This window comes from Bos indicus, chromosome 3 (assembly GCF_029378745.1).
Source record: "Bos indicus isolate NIAB-ARS_2022 breed Sahiwal x Tharparkar chromosome 3, NIAB-ARS_B.indTharparkar_mat_pri_1.0, whole genome shotgun sequence".
NCBI classification, from domain to species: Eukaryota; Metazoa; Chordata; class Mammalia; order Artiodactyla; family Bovidae; genus Bos; species Bos indicus.
The window spans coordinates 21,445,440-21,470,270 of NC_091762.1; the positions used below are offsets into that span (position 1 = coordinate 21,445,440).

General features: G+C 47.0%; 6 non-coding genes across 6 annotated transcripts; 2 read left to right on the forward strand and 4 right to left on the reverse strand.

Moving 5' to 3' along the window:
- Window positions 1–2,973: 2,973 nt before the first annotated feature.
- On the forward strand, window positions 2,974–3,044 carry TRNAG-CCC (transfer RNA glycine (anticodon CCC)). The gene has a single exon. It is a non-coding gene; the product is annotated as a tRNA-Gly (tRNA).
- Window positions 3,045–3,734: 690 nt separating this feature from the next.
- TRNAE-UUC (transfer RNA glutamic acid (anticodon UUC)) lies at window positions 3,735–3,806 on the reverse strand. The gene has a single exon. It is a non-coding gene; the product is annotated as a tRNA-Glu (tRNA).
- A 518-nt stretch (window positions 3,807–4,324) lies between these two features.
- TRNAV-CAC (transfer RNA valine (anticodon CAC)) lies at window positions 4,325–4,397 on the reverse strand. The gene has a single exon. It is a non-coding gene; the product is annotated as a tRNA-Val (tRNA).
- A 602-nt stretch (window positions 4,398–4,999) lies between these two features.
- TRNAN-GUU (transfer RNA asparagine (anticodon GUU)) lies at window positions 5,000–5,073 on the reverse strand. Its single transcript has one exon. It is a non-coding gene; the product is annotated as a tRNA-Asn (tRNA).
- A 1,188-nt stretch (window positions 5,074–6,261) lies between these two features.
- Window positions 6,262–6,333, forward strand: TRNAQ-CUG (transfer RNA glutamine (anticodon CUG)). The gene has a single exon. It is a non-coding gene; the product is annotated as a tRNA-Gln (tRNA).
- Window positions 6,334–18,690: 12,357 nt separating this feature from the next.
- Window positions 18,691–18,763, reverse strand: TRNAV-AAC (transfer RNA valine (anticodon AAC)). The gene has a single exon. It is a non-coding gene; the product is annotated as a tRNA-Val (tRNA).
- Between the last annotated feature and the right edge of the window lie 6,068 nt (window positions 18,764–24,831).

A 24,831-nucleotide genomic window follows, 5' to 3' on the forward strand; every position in this document is an offset into this window, starting at 1 on the left:
TGTCCTGTGATCTCTAGCTGCCTTGCTTTCCACCAACACTACCTGAAATCCTCCTCTTTGTGCCCAGCCTGCAAACTCACTGAAAGCAGGAAGCTGGGCCCATGGCAAGACTCACCTTGTTTGTTTGTCACCTCTCAAGGCTTGCTATCCTTTGCTGCCTGATTTCCAGTGTCTTAGAAATCAGTATTTCGTGTGTTTTGTCTTTTTGTTCCTTTGGGAGTGGGACAAAGAGGGAGAGTGAGATTTAGGAAGGAGGGTTGATCTGATTTCTGTCACTGCACCTTGGCTAGAAACGGAAGGCATCTCTTTATGTTCTTAGTTTTCCCTAAATAGAGGTGCTAACTTATATTCCAATCTATTTTGCCCACTCAAGGAAAGAGTCTTTTGCTTCATGGTCTTGCCATCACAAGAAATTGTCAATACACCTGTCTGTTACTCTAACAAAGGTATTTGTGCCCTACTGACTCAACTTAGCAGGAGGTACATTGAAAAGACAATGTGTACATTTCCCAGAGATTGCACATATTCAACAGCTAAACTTACAAGCTGATTGGAAAGTATTCTAAAAATTGTAACTGTTTTCAGTAGTGACCAAGTCATTGAGTCCAGAGGAGACCAGCCAGAATGACTCCAGAGAGCCTCTTGCAGAGCAGCTTATGGATTACAGGAGTTAAAAAAAAAAAAAAGCCCACTGGTCCCAGACATTTATCCTCTTCCCTTCATGAGTTGTATTTTGGCTTTGGTTGGATGCACACAATCTAATGAGGGGTCTCCCTCTGGTATGTGGGTGCATTTGCAAGCCTGAGACTGTCTCTGTATGATATCTCGACAGTACGTGGCTATCTGCAAAAATTATCTCATTTGAGACACATTGTTGCAAGCTACAGAATCCTGCACCGATAATACATCTTGTGCAAACTTGGATCCTTAGAGTTCCTGGTTCACCTTCCACTGATTCCTCAGTTGAAGTTCATGAGGAAAGAAGAGCTCTTCAGATTTTCCGTACTCAGTTGAGGATGTCTCTAGGTTCTAGGACATTTCTCTCTGCCCTTATCTCTCCCTCTTGGAGTTTGTGTCCTTCTGTCCCTTATACTCTAGGCCTCTGTGGATCTTACCCACATTCTGTCCTCTTCATCAGTTTTCCAGAACTGTGCATTAGGAATCCTTCAGTCAGCAAGCACTTACTAGGTGCTCACCAGGCACCAGGCCCTTCTCCAGGAAAACTGCTGTATCAGGAGCAAAGTCAAGGTCCCACTCCTTGGTGCATTCACACCAGGAGGCATCAAAAATAGGAATCTCACTCACACACACACAGACAAATAAGAATCACAGCAGGAGAGCAGCCTGTCATGTTCTTCTCAGGTTCACCTGCCTGCCAGCACCTAAGGACCCTGCAGTGACTAAAAAAATAATAACATAGCACATGGGAAAATGGGTGACTTGAGATCTAGAAAGCAGGTAACTAAGAATCAGGATTTTTTTTTTTTTTAATAAAGGAGTACATCAGGTAAGCAACAGGTAACTTAGAGAGTCCATGTGTTGTACTCTTCTTCAAGTGACGTTATGGCTACATTCAGGAACATCTCCTAAATGCACCCACACATTCTCTTAAGCTGTTAAGCTAGAGCCCTTCTATATATAACCTATAAAAATATGGGCATTATTATTTCTACCTTGTTTAGACATTCTCCAGGCAAAGATTATACATTAATTCAACCAATTTAATATCAGTCAAAGAACTTACAGTTAGTGATAGATCTTAACATCACAGTTTGACCTGAGTCGTGTCTGATAAATGCTGCTTAAAATCACATATTCGATGATACCTAAAAACACTGAACCCAAATTGAAAAGGGAATAATTAAGTCACTATGATTTCGAGACTCAAAAGACTTAATCCTGATTTACAAGATATTATATGGTATATTTAATTTACTGGGACACATAATTTTAAACTTTATAAATAATAATAAATCTGAAAGTAACCATGATGTAATTTTTAGACCAAAATTATTAAAGTAGTGTGGTGCATACCAAGAGTCATCTCTGGCTGCATGACAGGACAAACATTTTCTATGTAATTACACATCAATTATTAGAATTCTCTAGAGTGTTAAAAGTATTTGAGTTTCATCCTTATTATCAACTTGAATTTTATTCTTGTTCGTAGCATGGAGAGTACTAATTTATCTAAAGCTAAACCTTTTTTATATTCCTGAGTTACACTTCAACAAAACAAAGGGGAAAAAAAAAAAGAAAAGAAAAGACCTACATGATTGCTCTTCACTGAGATAGAAAAGGTGGTTCAGAACTCCCCTTGGAGAGAGGCACAATGACATATGTGTGGGAAAGCACACTGTGCCTCTGTGCTTGAATTCAGACTGGACCTGGGACTGCATCAAGGCCAGAACACAAGGCTAAGCATTATTGTCATAGGGCAGCCACCCAACCGACAGCACCCACACAGCAGTTCTGGGAAGCTTTTGAGAATATTCCCCTCCCTTTGTAGCATTTCCCATCTGGTTCTCTCATCTTCCAACCACAGGGAAGGATTCTTCACCTCTGTGTCCTGACAGAACACTTTATGCTCCCTGCAGGGTGCGGAGAGCCAGGCAAGAGCCAAGGGGGCAGCTGTACTGCCTCGATGGGTTTCTAGCAAAGGAGCGTGGCAATCCCATGGACAGAGGAGCCTGGTGGGCTAGAGTCCAAGGGATCCTAAAGAGTTTTGGACAAGATTGGGCCAGTGAGCACGAGCACCAGGCTGTTCCACCACTCAGACGGATCCAAAGCCCACCTGAGTGCCCCCCAAAGCAACCCGCAGGAGGCCAGAGGGCAGAGGGCAGCCGGTACAGCTGAGGGCTGAGGATGAAAGCCTAGGCCGTCTACAAGCACAGGGTATGAGTGGCCTGCAACTTGAGAAAGACCTGAATAAAACTCCATTTGGCTATCCTTGCAAATATGCTTTATATATTGGCACTGGTGGTTCAGTGGTAGAATTCTCGCCTCCCACGCGGGAGACCCGGGTTCGATTTCCGGCCAATGCATTTTTCTTGTGTTTGTTTTGAGCTTCACTGGCCCATGGACAGAGGAATGCTACAGTCCAAGGGATGGCCAAAAGTCCAAAAGGACTGAGCGACTAACACATATGTACCTTTTCTACACCCTAAAGAGAACGGATTCCAGGTTCCTGAAGGGCCAAGCGGGCCCCTTTCCGGACGGGAAAGCTGTTCCCTGGCCTTCCCACAGAAGTTAGCTTTCAGAGGGACGCCAAAGGAAAGGAACAATCCCGAGATACCGGCACGTTACTATCAACTGATGTCATGACTCTTACATAAAGAAAGAATGTGATGTTAACCGAGCACTTAGGTACAGAATATACGATGTTCGTATTCTTGCAAACTTTTGGTATCTTACAAAAGCTTTTGGTATTGGATTTTAATGAATTTTTGGAACTGAAGCCTCACATTCTCTTTGAATGAAAACTGTTAAGTAAGACTCTGGGTTTACCATGCCAGGAGAAAAGAGTGGAGGCCAGAGCTGGCCAGCACAGGCTGTTCACGGCATCTCAGCTCCAACAGCCAGCCCGAGGTCCAGGACCCTGAGGCCCGGACTCAGCGGCATTTAGAAACTCTGTGCAGAAATGTTCTGCACTGGACCTTTAAGCAAAATACAGTTCCGATCTGGGCAGCAAGAGAGAGACTTGTGTGAGTGCAGACGCTGGAAGAAAGAAAGTTTTCCCTGACCGGGAATCGAACCCGGGCCGCGGCGGTGAAAGCGCCGAATCCTAGCCACTAGACCACCAGGGAGCTGTAGACAAATACCTTATTTAGCTTCTCCAGGTGAAAGGTGAGTGGAAGATGACCCTTCAGAAAGTCAGAAAGCGGGAAAGGCAATGTCGCAGCGGCCCAGGGCTGTGTGCCGCTATGCAAGACTCCCAGCCCTGCCCCGCTGCTCATCGCCCTTCACGTCTCCTTACTTGGGCGTCGCTTTTGCTCTGGGGCAAGGACACAAAGTAGCGGACTGGGTCCCTCCTGGTCTAGCTGTAGCGCTGCGTTTTGCCGGGCCCAGGTCTTGCTCTCCTTGTGAACCTCGGTTTTCTTTGTCGTCAGGCTCGGTGATGAGTGGCGGGTGATGAGCGGATCCGTCCACCTCCAGATCTCTGACGTGGCTCCGGGGCCTCTCCGAGAGCTGAATAAAGAGACTTCCAGGTGGTCACCAAGTCTTCCTCCAGCTGCGTCCCATGCCTCACCCCGTGCCTTTCGCGCCTGTTGGTTTTTCCAATGAGAAGACATATCTCAGGGGGGCAAAAAGAAAGAGAAAATCCTGTTTCTGCCCGGTTTCGAACCGGGGACCTTTCGCGTGTGAGGCGAACGTGATAACCACTACACTACAGAAACGGGACACCCTCTATTCCTGAACACTGTATCCATGAAATTCGAGGTCCCGCCACCAGTAACCACACAACCAACTCTTAACACTCAAAGAGGAACCTTGAAGCCCCAAGCTCTCTCAGGCACGGAGACGGCGGCTCCGGAGGGCCCTGCTTTAGGGTTCCTCCTCTCGCATGAAGTGAGGACCCTCGGGCCCCCACAGGTTGCTTTCGGGGCCCCGAACCCAACGCAGAATCCTCAGACCCTCAGCTGCGCACCCTGAGTTCAGGGGTCGCCCCCGCCGACTCCCCAGCTCCCGGAAGCCGCAGGAGGCGGGGACGGTGGGTGCGCCCGAGGCCCAGGTGACCCCGAAACCCAGCGGTGTGGAAGCCGCCCCTCCATGGCTGCGGACCCGCGCCTCGGTGGTCCTGTTCTCGGCGCCGGCGATCAGCGCTCTGGGCTCTCAGGAATGACCGACGCTTCCAATCCCCCCGGGACGCGCCCTCCCCGCTGTTCCTTTGCACCTGACTCCTGTTGTGTTTCTCTGAAAGTCCGTTGGGCGCATCACTTCTCCGGTGTCCTCTGGCAAAAGGGAGTTCTCTCTGGTGTTGCGTAAAATGCCACGCCTTCGTCCCTGGGTGGGCTCGAACCACCAACCTTTCGGTTAACAGCCGAACGCGCTAACCGATTGCGCCACAGAGACAGCACTACGGGGTTCTTTTGGACACTCTCTGGAGTAGACACTCATTCCCGGGGTGAGCGCTCTGTCCCCCAGAGAAACGGTGCCGTTTCCCTGCCCCTACCCGCCACAGATGCCAGCGCCCCTGGAGAAACCGCCATCTAGGCCTCGAAACTTCCGGGCCTGAACCGAAATAGATCCAAGCACAGCTGAACACCGGGTTGCTCCCACGATGGCGCTTCCCGTTTCCTCGCCTAAACGCAACGAATGAGTTTGCCCACCCTGGCAATGGCCTCCGGGCATGTGCTTCGGTTTCCTGCGTCCACCAGGCGGTTTCCACCAGAGTGGGCTTCCCTGGGGGCTCAGACATTAAAAATCCGTTTACAATTCAGGACACCCTGGTTCAGTCCCTGATTTTGGAAGATCCCCTGGAGAAGGGAATGACCACCCACTCCAGTATTCTTACCTGGAGAATCTTTGGACAGTGAAGCCTGGCAGGTACAGTCCCTAGGAACACAAAGAGTAAACACGAGTGAGCGACATTGACTTCACTTTAATTGAGTATAGCTCGTTTGTCTGAGTGTTTTCTTCAAATGGTTACTTTTACTCACCTTGTAAATTCAACAAATATACACTTGTGAGAATAACTTATCCCTCTCCAAATCAGAAATATATGAAGAATAAAATAAGAGTTTTCCTGTCTCCATTCCCACTCCACCGCTGACACACTTTATATGTTACAGGTAAGAGGTGGTGGCCGCTTAGGAGTGTGATCAGCGCTGTGAGAAAACTAAGGGACCCAGGAAACCCTGCCTCTTGCCCTGACAACCGTCTGCCCCCTCTGGGCTATGGGAAAAGGGTGAAGGCAAAGAAAAGGAAAATAACACTCTTATTTGCAGAAATTTTACCTCCGGATGGGACACTCTGGTTAACCTAAACAGAATATGTGGTTGGTGATAGAGACCTAGGGGGTCCTCCCTGGCACAAAACCCAAAGTGGATTTCACCTCATTTTCTGAGGTGAGAGTGAGCTGAGTCGATCAAAGGAAAAGAGCAGAGAGAAAGTGAGAGGGTTGAGCACCTAGGGGAGTCAACCATATTGGAGTCTCCTCAGGGCCTTAGAAGAACTGCCCTGAGCTTATGGGTGGGACGTATGGAGGCTAAAGAAGCGGATACCGTTCTCTGGCGATGGAGGCCAGATGGCTCCTGAGGAGCTTCCATGGTGTAATGGTGAGCACTCTGGACTCTGAATCCAGCGATCCGAGTTCAAAGCTCGGTGGGACCTTTCTGCCTAGTTAGAAAAGAAACACTTTTTATTCCTCTAATAGGACCCACCTGAGGTCTCCCGCGACCCTCAGCGGCGTGGTTCACACGGACACGGCGGACAGTTGTGGGACCGATCCGGGGCGTCCTCGCTGGACCCGGGCGGCTCTGCCCATCTCTGCCTTCCAAGCCCCGGCCATGGGCGCAGCCGCCCAGCCAGGGCCGCCCCATCGTCGGGTGCCCTGGGTCTTTGGCGTAAAAGGCAGAGGCTGAGCTCACAAAGTCCTGCCCCGCGAGGGGACTGCGCACTGCCCGTCTTGTAACTGCACGGGTATCCCTGTGGGTAAATGGTTGCCGGTCAGATATTCACATAATAGATGATACCTAAAAACATTTTCCCCCACTTTGAAAGGGGAATATAAGTAACTATGATTTCTATGATTATATGACTTAATCTTCGTTGAAAAAATATTATATGGTATATTTAATTTTCTGTGGCACAAATTTTGAATTTTATAAATGGAAATTTTTTTTGGAATTAGAGTTTGCTTAAGGGAATCAAAGCACTACAGAAAATTTAGGCAGTTCACTTTCATTAGGATTTTGAATAGAAAATAAATGCAAGACTTCTACAATGTCTAATAGAGTGGCTCCAATATTTTCCACATTTTTAGAAAATCTGAAAGTCAACATGAAGTAGGTTTTAGACCAAAATTATTAAAGCTGGGTAAGGTGTACCAGGAGTCATCTCTGAGAGTATGACAGGACATTTTCTATGCAATTATATATCAATTATTAGAATTGTCTAGAGTGTTAAAAGTATTAAAGATTCATCCTTATTATCAATTTGAAATTTTTTCTTGTAAGTAGCACGGAGAGAACTAATTTATCTGAAGCTAAATGTTTTTTATATTCCTGAGTTACATTTCAGCAAATCAGAAAGTTCAAGGGGGAAAAAAAAGAACCCAACCCACATGGGTTCTATTCACTGAGACAGAAAAGGTGGTTCACTACCCCACTTTGGAGAGAGGGAGAGTGGAATATGTGTGGTAAAGCTGGATGCCTCTGTGCTTGAATTCGGACTGGACCTGGGACTGGGTCAAGGCCAGAACAACACAAGACTAAGCATTATTATCCTGGGGCTTAGACCCATCTGACAGCATCCACTCAACAGTCCTGGAAAGCTCTTGAGGATACTCCCCCTCCTGTGGACGCGTTTCCCATCTGGTTCTCTATTCCACCAGCCACAGAGAAGAACTTTTCACCTCTGTGTCCTGACAGAACACTTTATGATCCCTGCAGGACACAGGGAGCCAGGCAAGAGTGAAGGGGGCAGCTGCACTGACCCGATGGGTTTCTAGCAAAGTAGCGGGAAAATCCCATAGAAAGAGGAGGCTGACTGGCTACAGTTCATGGGGTTGAAAAGAGTACGACATGACTGAGCCAGTGGGGGTGAGGACGAGGTGGTTCCACCAATCAGAAATCTCCGCGGTGGGGTGGTGGGGGAGAGCAACCTGTTTCCGCCCAGTCTCGAACCCGGCATCTTTCGCGTGTAAGGCGAACGTGATAACCACTACACTACGGAATCGGGACACCCTCCACTACTTAACACTGTATTCATGAAATCCCGAATGCTGCCACCAGCATCTAGACCACCTAATTTTAACACTCAAACAGGAACCTTGAAGCCCCAAGCTCGCTCAGACGCGGAGACACCAGTTCCCGAGGCCCCTGCCTTTCAGTTCCTCATCTCTCCTCAAGTGAGGACACTGGGGCCCCCACAGGCTGCATTCGGGGTCCCGCACCCAACGCAGAGGCCTCAGACCCTTAGCTCCGCCCCCGAGCTCAGGTGTGGCCCCAGCCGATTGCCGAGCTCCCGGAAGCCCCAGGAGGCGGGGACGGTGGGTGTGTCCGAGGCCAGGAGACTCCGGGGCCCAGCGGTGTGGACCCCGCCGCTCCCACGCTGCAGTCCCGCGCCGCGGTGGCCCTTTTCACAGCGCCGGCGGTCAGTACTCTGGGCTCTCAGGAATGATCGACGCTTCCAATCTCCTGGGACCCGCCCTCTCCGCTGCTCTTTTGTACCTGACTCCTGGGCTCTTGCATGCCGGCTCGCCGCTGCACTTTCTGATGTTCTCCTGGCAAAAGGGAGTCTCTTTGGTGGCCTCTAAAATGCCACCCCTTCGTCCCTGGGTGGGCTCGAACCAAAAACCTTTACGGTTAACCGCCGAACGCTACGGAGAGAGTAGTACCGGCTTTTCCTGGAATCTTTGGGGTTGACACTTCTTCCTAGCATAAGACCCCTGATCCCAGGGAAACGGTGCCACTTCCGTGCCGTCTACCGACCACAGATGCCAGATCCCCCAGAGATACCAGGAACCAGGGCTCCAATCCTGTGGGCCTGAACCGAAATAGATCCAAGGACAGCTGAACACACGGTGGGTTCCCATGATGGCTCTTCCCAAGTCCTCGCCTACACCCAACGAATGAGAGTTTGCCTACCCTGGCACAGGCCTCCGGGGCTGTGTTAGGTTTCCTGTGTCCACCAGGCGATTTCCACCAGAGTGGGCTTCCCTGGGGCTCAGACGGTAAGAATCTGCCTGCAATGCAGGACACCCAGTTTCAATCCCTGGTTTGGGACTATCCCCTGGAGGAGGGTGTGAAACCCACTCCAGGATTCTTGCCTAGAGAATCCCCATGGACAAGGAGCCTGGCGGGCTAAGTCCATGGGGTGGCAAAGAGTCGGACAGGACTTAGAGACTAAGCACAGAGATCTCGGGGATAGTCGTTCTGTGTCCGCGCAGGCGACAGAGTCCCGCACTCACTGCGATGCTCTAAGACTTGGATGAATACATTGTCGTCTTTAGCCCTTCGTCCCATGAAGACTGTTGAGAAGGGAAATAGAGAAAAGTTTTCCAAGTGAACGGTTTCTTTTTGAAAGCCTTCATCCCAGTTTTTGGAATCCGCAGCATCCAGTGGGTTGGGCAACAGAAAGGCCCCAGAGCAGCCCCAGCAGGTTGGAGCTCCTGCATCCCAGCCTGGGTAGGCTGCGTTCTGTGAGATTTGCCTGGGAGCGGGAAAGGGTGAAAACCAAGCTGGGAAGGCTGGTTTGGGAGGAAGGCATTGAGACCTCCCAGGAGGCTTGGGCAGGAATCCTTAGAGCTGAACAGTGCTCCACTCCAGGTAGCAGAGTGGGGAAGGAGGGAAAGGGCTGGTGCAGGCAAGAATCAAGGAGGCCAAAAAAAAAAAAAGAATCAAGGAGGCCTAAGGAGAGGGGAGGAAGGAGAGAATAAAAGAATTTGTGCTTCTACCCTTCCCCCATCCCTCTCTTGCCTTCTCTCCTCTTCTTGGTCTTCTTCCCATCCCTACAACTGAGAAATCTTGATACACCCACCTTCTGAGAAGAGAGACCCAACTATCTGTGTACAAATTCCGGGTTGTAAAAATAGTTCTGTCCTTATGTGGCCTTAGACAAATTAAGAAAATTTCTTGTGCCTCCCTTCTTTCTTCTTTAAAATGGGAGGAATGTAAGCATTTGTTGTCAGATGTGCCTGGGTTTAGAAACTACTGGATGAATCATGTTATCAGCTGTGAAATCATAAATATTGTTGTCACTACTCTCAGAATCTTTTGACAAACTCTACCCTTATTTATTTCACCTTGAATTAACTTGATACTTCTAGAAATTTCTGTAAACAGAATCAAGACAAAGCCTCCCATGATTGCTCTTGCAGTTTGCTCTGTGAGTGTTCTTGAAGTTTGCTCTGATGTAGCTTGACCACCCTTCATTGCCAGTTCTCTGCTTGCAGATCAGGACGGATGTGCAGGCTGGAGGAAATGGGAAGAACACACATCTCCACCCATCCCAGTTCTAACCTCACATGATTCTGTCCTTGCCCCTTGTGAGAGCCCTGTTCTCCAGGTTTCCTGGCCATTCTGGGATCCCTCAACATATTTTCTTATGTAACATTTTTTCCTTAATGAGTCAGAGTCCATTTCAGGTCCTTGAACTCATAAACCTTGACTTTGTGTTGTTTGTTACCACTCAGCAACTTGATTTTCCAAAAAGAAGATTCATATTCTCACCCTGGAGCTGTGAACTTCCTCCTCATAACAAGAGCATCCCTTTTGCCTCCTTCCTCTTTGAGTCAACCTCTCTCCAGTCTCTGGAAACAATATGTCTCAAGGCAACACTAGCCATCTTTCCGACTCTTTTGACCGGCCAAAAACTGGTGCTATATTTTCTGTTATGTGTATTGCCTTAGGGAAGAAACACTTTTGAGATACAATGAAGAAGTAAAGATTATTAGTCTGAGCCCTGATACGATTTATACCTATTATACATGCAAATATTTAATGTGGTGGTATTTTGGGTACATAAGTACCGTCTGTACTGTAAGACAACTTGGATGTGCATCCTCTATGATTCAGCAAACAGTTCTCTTGTGTACCTTGATATTTGTACGCCTTTTTTAAAACTGCAATTTCTAGATTTGATATGTTAAGAAATGGAAGAGAAACTGACTTGACCGACCTGACCAAAGAGTCTGTGACTGCCTAAGTGTCAGAGCTGTGCCTCATGTCCTCCTCAACATGTGGTTGATTTTGAGTCACCCCAGGTGACTTTGGGTCTTCCCTAGTGGCTCAGCAGGTAAAGAATCTGCCTGCAATGCAAGAGACCCAGGTTAAATCCCTGGGTTGGGAAGATCCCCTGGAGAAGGGAATGGCCGCCCACTCCAGTATTCTTGCCTGGAGAATCTCTTGGACAGAAGAACCTAGCATGCTCCACTCCATGGGGTCACAAAGTCAGACTAGGCTGAGCGAGGTTCACTTCACTTCTAGGTGAGTATAGCTGGTTTGTCTGAGTGTTTGATGTAAATGGCTATTTTTACTTATATTGTAAATCTAACAAATATACACTTGTGAGAAAACCTTACCCCTCCCAAATCAGAAATGTATGAAGAAAAGGCGAGTTCTCCTACCTCCATTCCCACTTCACTGCCGACACACTTTACATGTTACAGATAAGAGGTGGTGGCAGTGGCTTTGGAGGGTAATCTGTACTATGGGAAAACTAAGGGACCCAGGAAATCCTGCCTCCTGCCCTGACAACCATCTGCCCTCTTGGAGCAATGAGAAAAGGTGAAGGCAAGGAAAAGGCAAATAGCACTCTTATTTGCAGAAATTTTACCTCAAGATGGGACATTCTGCTTAACCAGAAGAATGGTGGACTTTACCTCATTTTCTGAGGTGAGAGTGAACTGAGCCTATCAAAGAAAAGGAGCTGAAAGAAAGCAAAAGGGGTGAGGGTCAACTGTGTTCAAGTCAATGGGACATATGGAGGCTGAAGAAACAGATACCCTTTCCCTGGCAGTGGAGAGACAGGAACTGCCAAATAGGCTCCATGGTGTAAGGTGAGGACCCTGGATCCAGCGATCCGAGTTCAAATCTCGTGGAACCTTTCTGTTTAATTAGAAAAGTTGTCCCTGTGACTAAATGGTGACGTGGAGGGGCTGCGATGTTGATAATCAGCCGGAAATCTCGACAGCTTTAGGGTCGAGGGTTCCAGACCTGAATGAGAAGAACTGTGTTTTATTCAAGTTCTCTATTCTTCCGACTTTTTATTGGCCCTGTCCCAGTTTATTATGATTTTATTCAGAGTTTCTTGCTCTTAAGTCACCATTGGACACGCAAAGCCGCTCTTTGGTCAAGATTCTAACCTTCACTCCTGGAAATCTCCTCCTTTGGTCCCAAGCTCAGACCGAAAGAGGTCGCAGATTTCGGCGTCTGAGACCCAGGTCCCTGACCCAGGGCTGCCCGGCCAGGCTGCTCCGGGGCAGAAGGGGAGACGAGCCGCTGGGAGTCCGGAGCCGAGGGCTGGGTTCCCTTCGTTCTGCCGCGACTCTGCTCCGCCGAGATGATTTGTCACGACGTGAGCGGATGGAAACATTTGTGTCCTTTACTGCTTGGGAGAAAAGTACGGATGAGGCCCGTGATGGACCAGAATAGCTAGTTAGTTTTCCTTTCGCGGTGCTGAGAAGCATCTCTCTTATCTTTATAACTTGAAATTTTCAGAGGTTACAAGGAAAGGTATGAGGCCGGCAAAAACATCCGAGGAAGGGCCAAGATCAGGAGAGAACAGAGGATGAGCCAGAAGCAGAAAGGGACTGGAAGAGGGAGGAGCGGGCAGGTACTGCGGTGGGGCGGTCGCTGGATTGGGGCGACCACAGCGCTTCACTGCGAGCAGCTCCCACCCTTTACTGAGGTGTCCCGGGACCCGATTCACCCCAATCGCAAAGCTGCTGGCCTGGCATTTGTTCTGACAAAGTTCCCTTTGCGGGTTCCGTGTGGAGTGGTGAAGTGGGTTATGTAGATCTGCAGGTGGAGGCTGCCTTGGAGATGACTGGAGGGCAGGAATTACACAGACACTCCACTTTCAGCTTTGCAGGCTGGTCTGCAGCGTCGGGCTCCGGAAAATCGGAGTGTCAATATTTGCTTAGAGATAAGGAGATTTACAGCCAAACAGTCAGTGAAAATGGTTATCCCTGGAAAAAAGGAACATGGGAAGGGATCAGGAAACTACTGTTTGGGGGCGTGTGTAACATTGTATTACATACAGGATATTTTCAAAAGTTCATTGCTTGTATTTTGGATTTAAATTTGTGTGTAGTCATAAGTATCAGTCTTTAAAAATTCTGGGTCTATTGTCATGTGTAGGGGAGTGTTTTCCACTGTAAAACCATGATTTTTTTTGAAAAAGTTCAGCATTCCGGAAGGAAGGAGTTGGACCATTATTGCTCTTTCATTGATCTGATCAGATGAGCTGATAAACTCACAGATCCTCCCAGCCCTGGAGATAACTGCAGGTCAAAGAGGACTGCTTTACTCTTCTCTTGCCACCTGAGAAGCTCGGGGGCAGCAGATTCAAATTGCAGGGAGCTGGAGAGGCACAGGTGCACAATGCACTTGGATGCACCTGGCGACAGAGGTTCTCAGGCAGCCAGTGGCCTCCCGGCCGCTCTGGTTCTGAACCCCGGGTCAGCAACGTCCAGGCAAGAAGAGACCAGTAGGACAAGGGCAGCATCTCCTTTAAGTCCTGTACTTTCTGCATCCAACAGTGGTCTTGAAGACACACAGTGAAAGAGTGGGAATAGACTAGGGGAAAAGAAGGAATCCTCGGTGATTTCCTCATCTAAACCACTCCTGAGGATGAAGTGAATATAGGCAGGGACCAGGCCCTCCTGGCACCGGTGAAGGCGGGTGGAGTTGTCCTCAGCAGCTGGAGCCAAAGCAGACATCCTTGGCTAGGCGGCCAGTGAGTAAGCAGGCCTTCTTCTTCCCCAGCTGGGTAGCACTTGAACTCGAGGCACTGGAATGTGTCTCCCTAGGCTTTTGATGGGTTCCAAAGATACAAGAGATAGGTTTCTTTCTTTTTTCATAAATTTTTTCTCCAGCTTTATTGAGATATAATTGACATATGACACTGTGTGAGTTTAGGGTGTGCAGCACGTTGATTGGATACAGTTATATATGGCAAAATGATTCCCACCAGAGCATTAACTAGCACCTCCATCCCATCACATAATTCTCATTTCTTTTTTGTGATGAGAATATTTACAATCCAGTCTCTTGCATCTTTCAAATAAACATATAATGAAGTGCTTCAACAAAGTTTACACCCAGGTAACTGATATCTTTGGAGAAGGAAATGGCAACCCACTCCAGTACTCTTGCCTGGAAAATCCCATGGATGCAGGAGCCTGGTAGGCTGCAGCCCATGGGGTAGCAAAGAGTCGGACATGACTGAGTGTCTTCCCTTTCACTTTTCACTTTCATGCATTGGAGAAGGAAATGGCAACCCACTCCAGTGTTCTTGCCTGGAGAATCCCAGGGACGGGGGTGCCTGGTGGACTGCCGTCTATGGGGTCACACAGAGTAGGACACGACTGAAGTGACTTAGCAGCAGCAGCAACTGATATCTTAAGATGTGATAAGAAATCCCTGGCAGTCTAGTGGTTGGAACTTGGTGCTTTCACAGCTGTGGGCCAGGGTTTGTGGACTTAAGATACCACAGTCTGTGTTCAGTCATGCATGCTCAGTCATATCCAACTCTGTGCTACTCCATGAACTGTAGCCCACCACTCTCTTCTCTTCATCGAATTTTCCAGGTAAGAACACTGCAGTGGATTGCCATTTCCTACTCCAACAACAGATAGGTTTATTCTTAATGCACTTATTAAAGTTGGTAGTGGCTGGTGGCTAGATGGCACAGCATGCTTTGTTTGCTGATATGGCAGGCAACCTTTTTCATTCACATTCCTCCCCTCTCCCTTCTGATCTCATTTGTTTGGCTGCACCCATTGGAGTCCATGAGCAAAAGACCTGGAAATGCTGGTTGCTAGGGTCAGCCTCAAGCACACAGATCAGTCTTTTGTAATATTTGAATACATTTTTTAAACATTTCAATAAATTTTGTCTTTATGAATTTATTCATAATTTGTGAATGAATTCACATTCACAAAATAAATTTGTGAATTTATAAAAAGTTTTAAATGGAATTTATAAACCATATACCCACAAAAGGAACCTGCTAATATCAGCTTTGTTCATAATGGTTTCCAAATTGAAAACCATTCAAATGTCCATCACGAAGTGAATAGATATAATGGTGATATATTCACTCAAAGGAATACTACTCTTCAATAAAATGAAACAAATTCCTGATACATGGCAACAATACGGATTAAAACGTCACCCTGAATGATGAAGAGTATATACTCTGTGGATCCACTTATGCAAATTACTCGATGAGGCAAACTAATCCCTAGTGAAAAGAACTAGATCATTGAGCACCTGGGACTGGGCGTGGCAGGGAGATTGTCGGCAAAGGGGCTCAAGAGGCTATTTTGGAGTGCTGGAGATGTTCTTGAACATGGTAATGTTTACATAGGCATGTTCAGTTGTCAAAAGTCATCAATCTTGAAATGGATAGACTGTATTTTTAAATTAAGTCTTAAAAATTTGATTTTTAAAAAGTAATGAGAAGAATCATTCCAAATTTTAATAACTTAATTCAATTATAATTATTATTAGCATTAGAGGGTTCTTTTAGAAATGTATATCTCTTAAGGTAAACAATTTGACTGAAAGTTCAACAGTTTTTTCATTTTTGTATTTTTTCATTAAATTTATGCACTATTAAATTGAAATACTTGAAAATAGGAATAGAACCTATAAGAGCTCAATCATATAAAAGCATATTTATATATATTATTTTCTCTGTTGATATAACTAAATGACTCCAGCAGCATTTACCTACATTAACAGAAGTTACTTTTGAATTTAAGATGTTTCAAAATTTTACATATTTGTATTTTGTGCATTATTTGAAATTTTAAAAATAAACCTACATACTTTAGGGGCTTCCCAGGTGATACTAATGGTAAAGAACCCACCTGCCAATGCAAGAGACACAAGAGATGTGGGGTCTATCCCTGGTTCAGGAAGATTCCCTGGAGGAGGGCATGGCTACCCACTCCATATTCTGGCCTGGAATCCTCTCACGGTCAGAGGAGCCTGGCAGGCTACAGTCACTGGGGTCCAAAAGAGTCAGACGGGACTGAAATGACTTAGCATGAACCCATGCACCTTTTGCTACAGCTTAGAATAATTTAAAAACAGATTTGGAGGAAAACATGCAAAGATGATAACAGTGGTCCCTTCCAGGAGGTGGGACTATGGATGACTGCTTATTTCCTTCTTTAGATATATTTAATATTTGTAATTTAAAAAATGAATGACCTGGAAGTGAAAGAACAGAAGAGCTATGGAAGAGGTATTAGAAAGGTGAGAGGAAAGGATCAAAGGGAGGGAAAATCTAGTTCTTGCGGAAGGTGTGTTTAAGTTGGGGATTCAAGGGGAGCAGCTCTTGGAATAAGAAAGGTGTTTGGGAGGCAAGTGGTTCATGAGAATATTGCAGACAATTTTATTCATGTTACGTGACTCCTCCTTGGTGTTTTGTGAAAGACATATACAGTCTTAAATTTCTTGCCAAACATTTTTACTATTTGTGTTCCTCTTTGATGGGCACCATATCCTGTGGAGCCAGGCAGGCTTCCAGTTCAAAATGCTGGTTTCAGATTCCCACTCACTGATTGAGTGACTAGACAAGTTACTTAACCTTCCATATCTGAGGTTTCTCATATGTGAAATGAGGATGATGATATGATAGAAGCCTGTTGAAAGAATAAAGTGAGTACACCCATGTAAAACTTGTAGACCATGCCTCAGCACATGGCACTTTGCATGTCACCACTGAGTGTAAGGTCTTGCATTTGGGCACTGCACTGCATAAAGTCTGGGTGTGGCTTTAAGTTCCTGATACCTTACAGTGGCAGTGGTAGCCTCCTGGGCTAGTGGGATCTGCCAGTTTACCAGTTCATCTGCTCAGCTCATCAAAAGAACAGTAGTCCAATTCCTTACCTCAAAAATCCCCCAATTAAAAAAATTAAGGTTTTAAGTGGAAAACCTTCTTACACATGACACAAAACCCAGAATTTTAGATAAGATATATATTTATTTATGACTATGTAAAAATTTAAAGTTAAAATATAAGCAGTGCTCCTTACTATGTATATATGTTTGTATACACACAAACACACATGTGAATGATACCAAGTTACATATACCCCAAAGAGTACTCCACTGGCCCCAGTCAGGTTCCCATTCCCACTACCCCACCAACATAACCACTTTCACTGACTGCTTGGCTATTGATCTCCTTATCTCAAAACTAGTATTGATATCGGCACTCAGATTTTCCAGTTTCCCACCCAGACCCTGAAGACCAGCCTGCAAAGGGGAAAGTGAATTTGTGTGTTTCCTTTCCCACCAGTCATCCCCAAGGTAGCCCATAGGTCTTGCATTCACCTGCTAACCCACACCACCCACCTCGCACTTCCTCATGGAACTGGCAAAGGAAAATGCCAGAACAAATGCCAGGCCAGCAGCTTTGCAATTTGGGGTGAACCGGATTCCTGGACACCCCAGTAAAGGGTGGGCATGGCTCCTGAGTGAGGCGCTGCGATGCCCCCAACCCAGCCACGGCTCCCACCGCGGTACCAGCCCGCCCCTCTCCCTTCCAGTCCCTTTCTTTCTTCTGGCTCATTCTCTGTTCTCTCCTGGTCTTGTCCTTCCTCGGATGTTTTCGCCGGCCTCACACCTTTCTTTTCCCTAAGTCCAAAGACAGGTAAAGCCTTTAACTGTGTGGATCACGACAAACTGATCTCTTGCCAGCTGCAGCCACACGGACCACACGCACTAAACCGCTGCCCAGAAGCACAAATGGTCGGATGAAGGGATAGCAAACACCAAGAGCCAGCAGCTTCCTTCGGGCCCCTCGGCTCAAGCTCGGGGCGTCTCTTGGGCGCAATGCGCGGCGGGGGCGCTCAGGTGACCTTCTGCCCTAGGAACATCTCGGCTTCCCGACGGGAACGAACAGGCTGAGTGGACTGCATCTCTCCAGTTGTCTGGAGAAACGCCGTGCTAGGGACACAATTTTAGGCGGAAACTGCATGCTGTGAAACACAGGTGGCTCTGCCTAGGTCCCAAAGATGCTGCTTTCGGTGGGAGGGAGGAATAACTTGTCTCAGGTCTGTGTGGCACAATCGGTTAGCACTCTCGGCTGTTAACCGAAAGGCTGGTGGTTCGAGCCCACCCAGGGACTTGTTTCTCTCTTTTAGAATGTAAATGATGTATGATTGCTTCCAGTCTGGGCATCCTCTCCCAAGCTCCACTACTACCCTACTCCACTGTGTCTTGTATACACACACACACAGAAGGACGTACGACCAGATAGTACCTGATCCTCAGAGAGGATCTCTGCAGGAAAACAGGTTGACTGGGAATCCTAGAATTCATGAAAGAGTAGGCTCATCATCATCATCATCCTGTAAACTCCTTTTACCAATGAAGTTTCTTCCACTGTTAGTAGTAGTCTCTATTTAACTTTTTCCATATATTTTTCCGAATAATTTTGTTCTATTCTTTTCCTCCGTTTTTCATTCATTGAATCATAGAAAAAGCAAGAGAATTCCAGAAAGACATCTATTTCTGTTTCATTGACTCCGCTAAAGCCTTTGTTTGGATCACAACAAATTGTGGAAAATTCTTCAAGAGATGGGAATAGCAGACGACCTTACCTGCCTCCTGAAAAACCTGTATGCAGGTCAAGGAAAGTTCAAACCAGTCAGGAAAGGAAATCAACACTGAATATTCACTGGAAGGACTGACGGTGAAGCTGAAGTTCCAAGTCTCACTCCACGCGGCAGGCCTTCATTTTATGTTTAAAATATGAATCTAAAAGTTTGCGGGAAAGTGGAGTTGTTTCCGCCCGGTTTCGAACCGGGGACCTTTCGCGTGTTAGGCGAACGTGATAACCACTACACTACGGAAACCACGCGGTTAATAGTGCGCAGAGACGTACAGAAGAATTGCATATTGGAACACACCTGCCCTTCAAATTTTCAAAGGAAGAGGACTCTGGAAACACAGGCAATCCGTCAAGTAAGGATCTGCAGTTCCTGAAAGAGGCTGATTTAGGGTTCCACGCCTCTCCAGGAGCGAGGTCCCTGTGTGCCAGCTTTGCGCCCAAGCTCAGAGGTCGCCTCCGCTGAGTCCTCAGTTTTCAGGAGCCCTAGCAGCCAGGGGAGTTAGGTGAGTCTGATCCCCAGGCCGCCCGACGTCCTGCAAGGTGGACACAGCCCTTTCAGGCTGCGAATGCGCGCTTTACAGTCCCTCTTTATGGCGCCAGCGGGCAGGGAGCTCGATGCTTTAAATTCCACTCGTGAAATGAATGACATGCCCTCTCCTCTGACCTGCCCTCCCCTCTGCTCCGATGCGCCTGACCCCGCGCTCTCTCACAGCCCCATCACAGCACTTCTATGGTGCCGTGGGGTACTGGGCGGGGGTGGGGGCAGGGGTTCCTCAGGAACCACTGAGATAATGCAAGACTTGCATCACATTTTCACGTTTAGCAGGAAGTGCAGCAAAGGCTGAGGCTCAGGTCATTTGTTTAATTCGTTTGCCGACCTGACCCCGCATAAAGCCGCGGAGGAGCCAGGCGCGGTCCACGCAGATCTGACGGTCTTCATTCCTTTCTCATCAAACTTGGGATTCTTCTTGAAGGACAGCTTTGCTTTACGTTTTACAATGTCTGAAACGTCTTTTGTTTGCCTTTTATAATTTTCCAGTTCAACATTTCATGGAGAGTGAATTTTAACAGAGAGGTAAAGGCGGTTTTCTCAGAAAGCAGGTGTCTTGAAGAGTTTTCTTGTTCACCTCAAAGCAGGCAGAATTTCTTTTCGCTGAAAGACTTTAATGCAATGTTGTCTGTGTGTTTGTCTGTCTCTGGTTTCCTTTAGAAATAAATATTCTCAAGTTTAGGGATGCATGTGCCGTTTTTTCCAGCAGTGGCTTTTCTCCTTTTCTTAGGGCGGCGGTCACTGCGTTTCCTTCCCGTCTGAGGTTCAGGGGCTTAAACCCCAGGAAGGCGAACCCAGGGTGCACACCGGCCCCCAGGGCCGCGGGGCTCCGGCTGATTCCGCGTGGATTCCGAGTGCGTCTGGAGGTCTGAGTCCCCAAAGAGGCGGACTTGAAAATGGCTTTAGATCAGGACGTTTTGAGAGGGTAACAGGCAGGAAGGCCAGGGGTCTCCAAACGGAGGAAATAGCCTGCAAGTGTCAGACATTTTTCTCTCTCTTAAGCGGCAGGAGGAAACAAACTAGCGATATTTTTTCCTTCTCTATACAAATTTAAAAGCAGGTTTCTCTTAAAATACTGTGTTGCCATGACACCTGGTTTCACCTGAAGTTAAGCAGTGCCTTTTTCTTATGGAAATGTTTGTCTTAAGCTATGCTAATGTACTATGCATTTACCCCCAAACTCTCTTCAAGTCGGTTCTGCCTCTTGGCTCAGAACCTACTTGACAAACCAGTTTGTTATACTCAGATATTGTTCCCCTAATCTATGTAAACGAAACTATTTGTATGGTGGTCTGCCCTTCTTCAAGATTCAAGTTAATCATTTTATGGCCCAGGATAAACCATTTGGTGCCAAGATTATCCCAAAATGCATCTTATGGGTGAGGGGCCTGGTGCCATTCTGAATTTTAAGACATTCCTTTCTTTCATTAACAGACTGCTTGCTAGTGACTATATAACATCCAGCCGAAGACTAGCAGGGGAGTACTCTTCTGCCCCCTTCTGATGCCTATGTCAGAAGCTTTCTCTATCTCCTTTACACTTTAATAAAACTTTATTACACAAAAGCTCTGAGCGATCAAGCCTCGTCTCTGGCTCTGGATTGAATTCTTCTCCTCTGGGGGCCAAGAATCCCGGTGTCTTTGCATGATTCAACAACAACCTTTCAGTTTCATGAGATTTCCCCTTGCTTTCCTCCCCCACAGGTCCTAGTTTTCACCTCCCACGTCCAGACAGAGGAAACGGGTTCGTCGTCTTTCTGTCGCGTCCGGCGTGCTGCCTTCCTGCTTGGACCTGACGAGGGTGCGGTGGTCCTCTCTCGGTCAGGATGGACGCACAGCGGGCGCCCGAGGGACCACAGACACACAGCGCCCTGCAGCACCAGGGGAAGGGGCGGGGATCCAGAGCCGGCGATTGGAGCGCGCTGAAGGGAGGGATCCATCCCCTGCCCCCGAAGAAATGCCCGAAAGAGAGACGCAGCCCAAGACAAATCGCAACACCGGCTGCCTTTCATCTCGATCAGAGGTTCAGCCTCATCCTAGGCCGATCAAAGTAAGTGCCGCAGGTCGTGGGGGAAGACCTGCAATCCAGGTGTGGTGAGAGGTCAAGCTCTCTTCCCGAACCTATTTTCTTGTGAAGCAGGGGCCACTTGGTTCTCAGCCGGTGAAGAGCGTGTCAATCTACTCCCTGAGCTCTATCCTGACTCCGGGGCCTCCCCTGATAATGGCAGGAGGACCAACTGTTTTTCCTCCGCGACCAGCTGAATCTGTAGAGCCTGACCGTCTTCACCTTTGGGTCTCTGGCTTGAGCCCTGGGGGAGAGTTGAATTTGTTCTCTTTTGTTCTCTGACCTCAAATCTGTTTGTCCCACAGGTGGGCCAGGCTGATGGAAAGCTAAGTTTCTTCACAAGGGATGAACTTCTTGGTTTTCAGAGAGATAATAGATGTCACCATTAAAGACGATGTAGGGCCCAGATGAAAAGGTGAGGGGATATCAGGAGATAAAAGTATCCTGCAGTCAGCCTTGTCCTGTGCCCTCGTTGGATTCAGACTGTGGCTTGTTCTGCAAGGTGACTCAGAGCAGAGAAAGGAGGAGGGCTGGTTGTAGGCCCATTGGGCTTTCAGGTGGTAAGGAACTCCTCCCAAATTTCTTCAGTTCAGTTGCTCAGTCCTGTCTGACTCTTTGCAACCCCATGGACTGCAGCACTCCAGGCTTCCCTGTCCATCTCCAGTTCCTGAGTTTTCTCAAACTCATGTCCACGGAATTGGTAATGCCTTCCAACCATCTCATCCTCTGTCGTCTCCTTATCCTTCTGCTCTCAAGCTTTCCCAGCATCAGGGTCTTTTCCAAAGAGTCAGCTCTTCACATCAGGTGGCCAAAGTATTGGAGCTTCAACTTCAGCATCAGTTCTTCCAATGAATATTCAGGACTGATATCCTCCTCTACGTTTGACTGCTTTGATCTTCTGGATGTCCAAGGGACTCTCAAGAGTTGTCTCCAACACCACAGTTAAAAGCATCAATTAATTCTTTGGTGCTCAGTTTTCTTTATAGTCCAACTCTCACATCCACACATTATTATTGGAAAAACCATAGCTTTGGTTAGATGGACCTTTGTTGGCAAAGTAACATCTCTGCTTTTTAACATGCTATCTAGGCTGGTCATAGCTTTTCTTCCAAGGAGCAAGTGTCTTTTAATTTAATGGCTGCAGTCACCATCTACAGTGATTTTGGAGCCCAAGAAAATAAAGTCTGTCACTGTTTTCATTGTTTCGCCATCTATTTGCCATGAAGTGATGGGACTAGATGCCATGATCTTTGTTCTTTGAATGTTGAGTATTAAGCCAGCTTTTCCACTCTCCTCTTTTAATTTCGTCAAGAAGCTCTTTACTTCCTCTTCACTTTCTACCATAAAGGTGGTGTCACCTGCATATCTGAAGTTATTGATATTTCTTCCAGAAATCTTGATTCCAGCCTGTGCTTTATTTAGCCTGGCATTTCACATGATGTACTTTGCATAAAAGTTAAATAAGCAGGGTTACAATATACAGCCTTGACATACTCATTTTCCAATTTGGAACCAGTCCATTGTTTCATGTCATGTTCTAACTGCTGCTTTTTGACCTGCATACAGATTTCTCAGGAGATGGGTAAGGTGGTCTGGTACTCCCATCTCTTGAAGAATTTTCCACAGTTTGTTGTGATCCACACAACAAAGGCTTTGGCATAGTCAATAAAGCAGAAGTAGATGTTTTTCTGGAATTCTCTTGCTTTTTCTATGATCCAAAAGATGTTGGCAATATGATCTCTGGTTCCTCTGCCTTTTCTGAATCCAGCTTGAACATCTGGACGTTCTTGGTTCACATATTGTTGAAGCCTAACTTGGAGAATTTTGAGTATTACTTTGCTAAATATGAGATAAGCAATAGTTTAGTAGTTTCAACATTCTTTGGTATTGCCTTTCTTCAGGATTGGAATGCAAACTGACCTTTTCCAGCCCTGTGGCCACTGCTGAGTTTTCCAAATTTACTGACATATGAGTGCAGCACTTTAACAGCATCATCTTTTAAGATTTGAAATAGCTCAGCTGGAATTCCATTATCTCCACTAGCTTTGTTTGTAGTGATGCTTCCCAAGGCCCACATGACCTCGGACTCTAGAATGTCTGGCTCTAGGTGAGTGATCACACCATTGTGGTTATCTGTGTCATGAAGATCTTTTTTGTACAGTTCTTCTGTGTATTCTTGCCACCTTTTAAAAATATCTTCTGCTTCTGTTAGGTCCATACCATTTCTTTGCATGAAATGTTCCCTTGGTATCTCTAATTTTCTTGAAGAGATCTCTAGTGTTTCCCATTCTATTGTTTTGCTCTATTTCTTTGCATTGATCACCGAGGAAGGCTTTCATATCTCTCCTTGCTATTCTTTGGAACTCTGCATTCAGATGGATATATCTTTCCTTTTCTCTTTTGCCTTTAGCTTCTCTTCTTTTCTCAGCTACTGGTAAGTCCTCCTCAGACAACCGTTTTGCCTTTCTTTTTCTGTCCCCCTGTTTCTGGGGCAAAGGAAAATGCCCCACAACTTCCACCCTGCTTTGTATTTCTTGAATGGGAATGTAAATCTCAGGAAAAGGGAAACTCTGTTTCCGGCCAGGACCTTTCACATGTGAGGTGAACGTGATAACCACTGCAGTATGGAAACAAGGCCTATGTTTGGCTTGATGCTATGTCCATGTAAACCTCTGGTCCTGCCCACATTCTCCTGGTCACCAGTCTTTCAAACTGAAGAATGAACCTGGAACCACCAGTGATAAGTCAGACAAGGAGACTGCAGCCCCTGCTCTAGGGCTTCTCCCTTCCTCCTGAAACCAGGATCCTTGAGCACCCAGAGTCTGGCTTCCAGATCCCACACCCACCACAGAGTCTCCAGTCCCACTGCTATGCCCCTGAGAGCAGCAGTTGGCCCGGCAGATGCCTCAGCTCCGGGAAGCTACAGGAGTGGGGAAAGTGGGGTTATCTTTGTTTGAACCCGAGGGAGCCTGTTGTGCAACAATGTAGACCCTGATCCTCCAGTGCTGTGGACCCGCACCTGGGTTGCCCTGTTCATCACACAGGGAGTCGGTAGCCTCGGCTCTCAGAAATGATCAGACCTTTGAATTCACTCAGGAGCCATACAATCTGCTCTCCTCGCCCTCCACTCTTCTTCTAAGCTTGAAGTTCAGGCAAGTCAGTGAGCTGCTTCTGGTCAGTTACTTGTTCAATTAGTGAAGCCCAGGTGCTCTAGGTAGCTTGATAGGTGAAAAGCAAACATCATAGTGCTGAAACCTTTGGGATTCTGTCTTCAGAAAGAAAAAAGGAGGGGGATGAGGAGGCCCCCAACTGAGACCTGGGTTCCGAAATATCACTAAGGATGGCGGATTCAGGAAAGTGGATGGCCTCAATGGATAACGCTATCAGGGAAGGCCCCAGGGCTCCAAGCAAAATTCTGGGTCTTTCCCCTTCCACCCCTGTGACAAGGGTGTTTTCCCATCTTATCTGATGCTCTGTTTACTCAGACCAAACACACTTCTCTTTAACACCAGTCCTTCATACCACACTGCCAACTTGTCAGAAAATCCTGTTTTTCTTTGATTAGTTGCGCATTTTTATACACATAATCTTTTTCTTGGTCTGATTTCCTCATAAAGGCATGGAGATGGATTCAACTCGAGATCTAGCTCCACTAAAAGTTGAGGGTTTGAGAATTTTAACCTCCAGTGTGTGAGCTG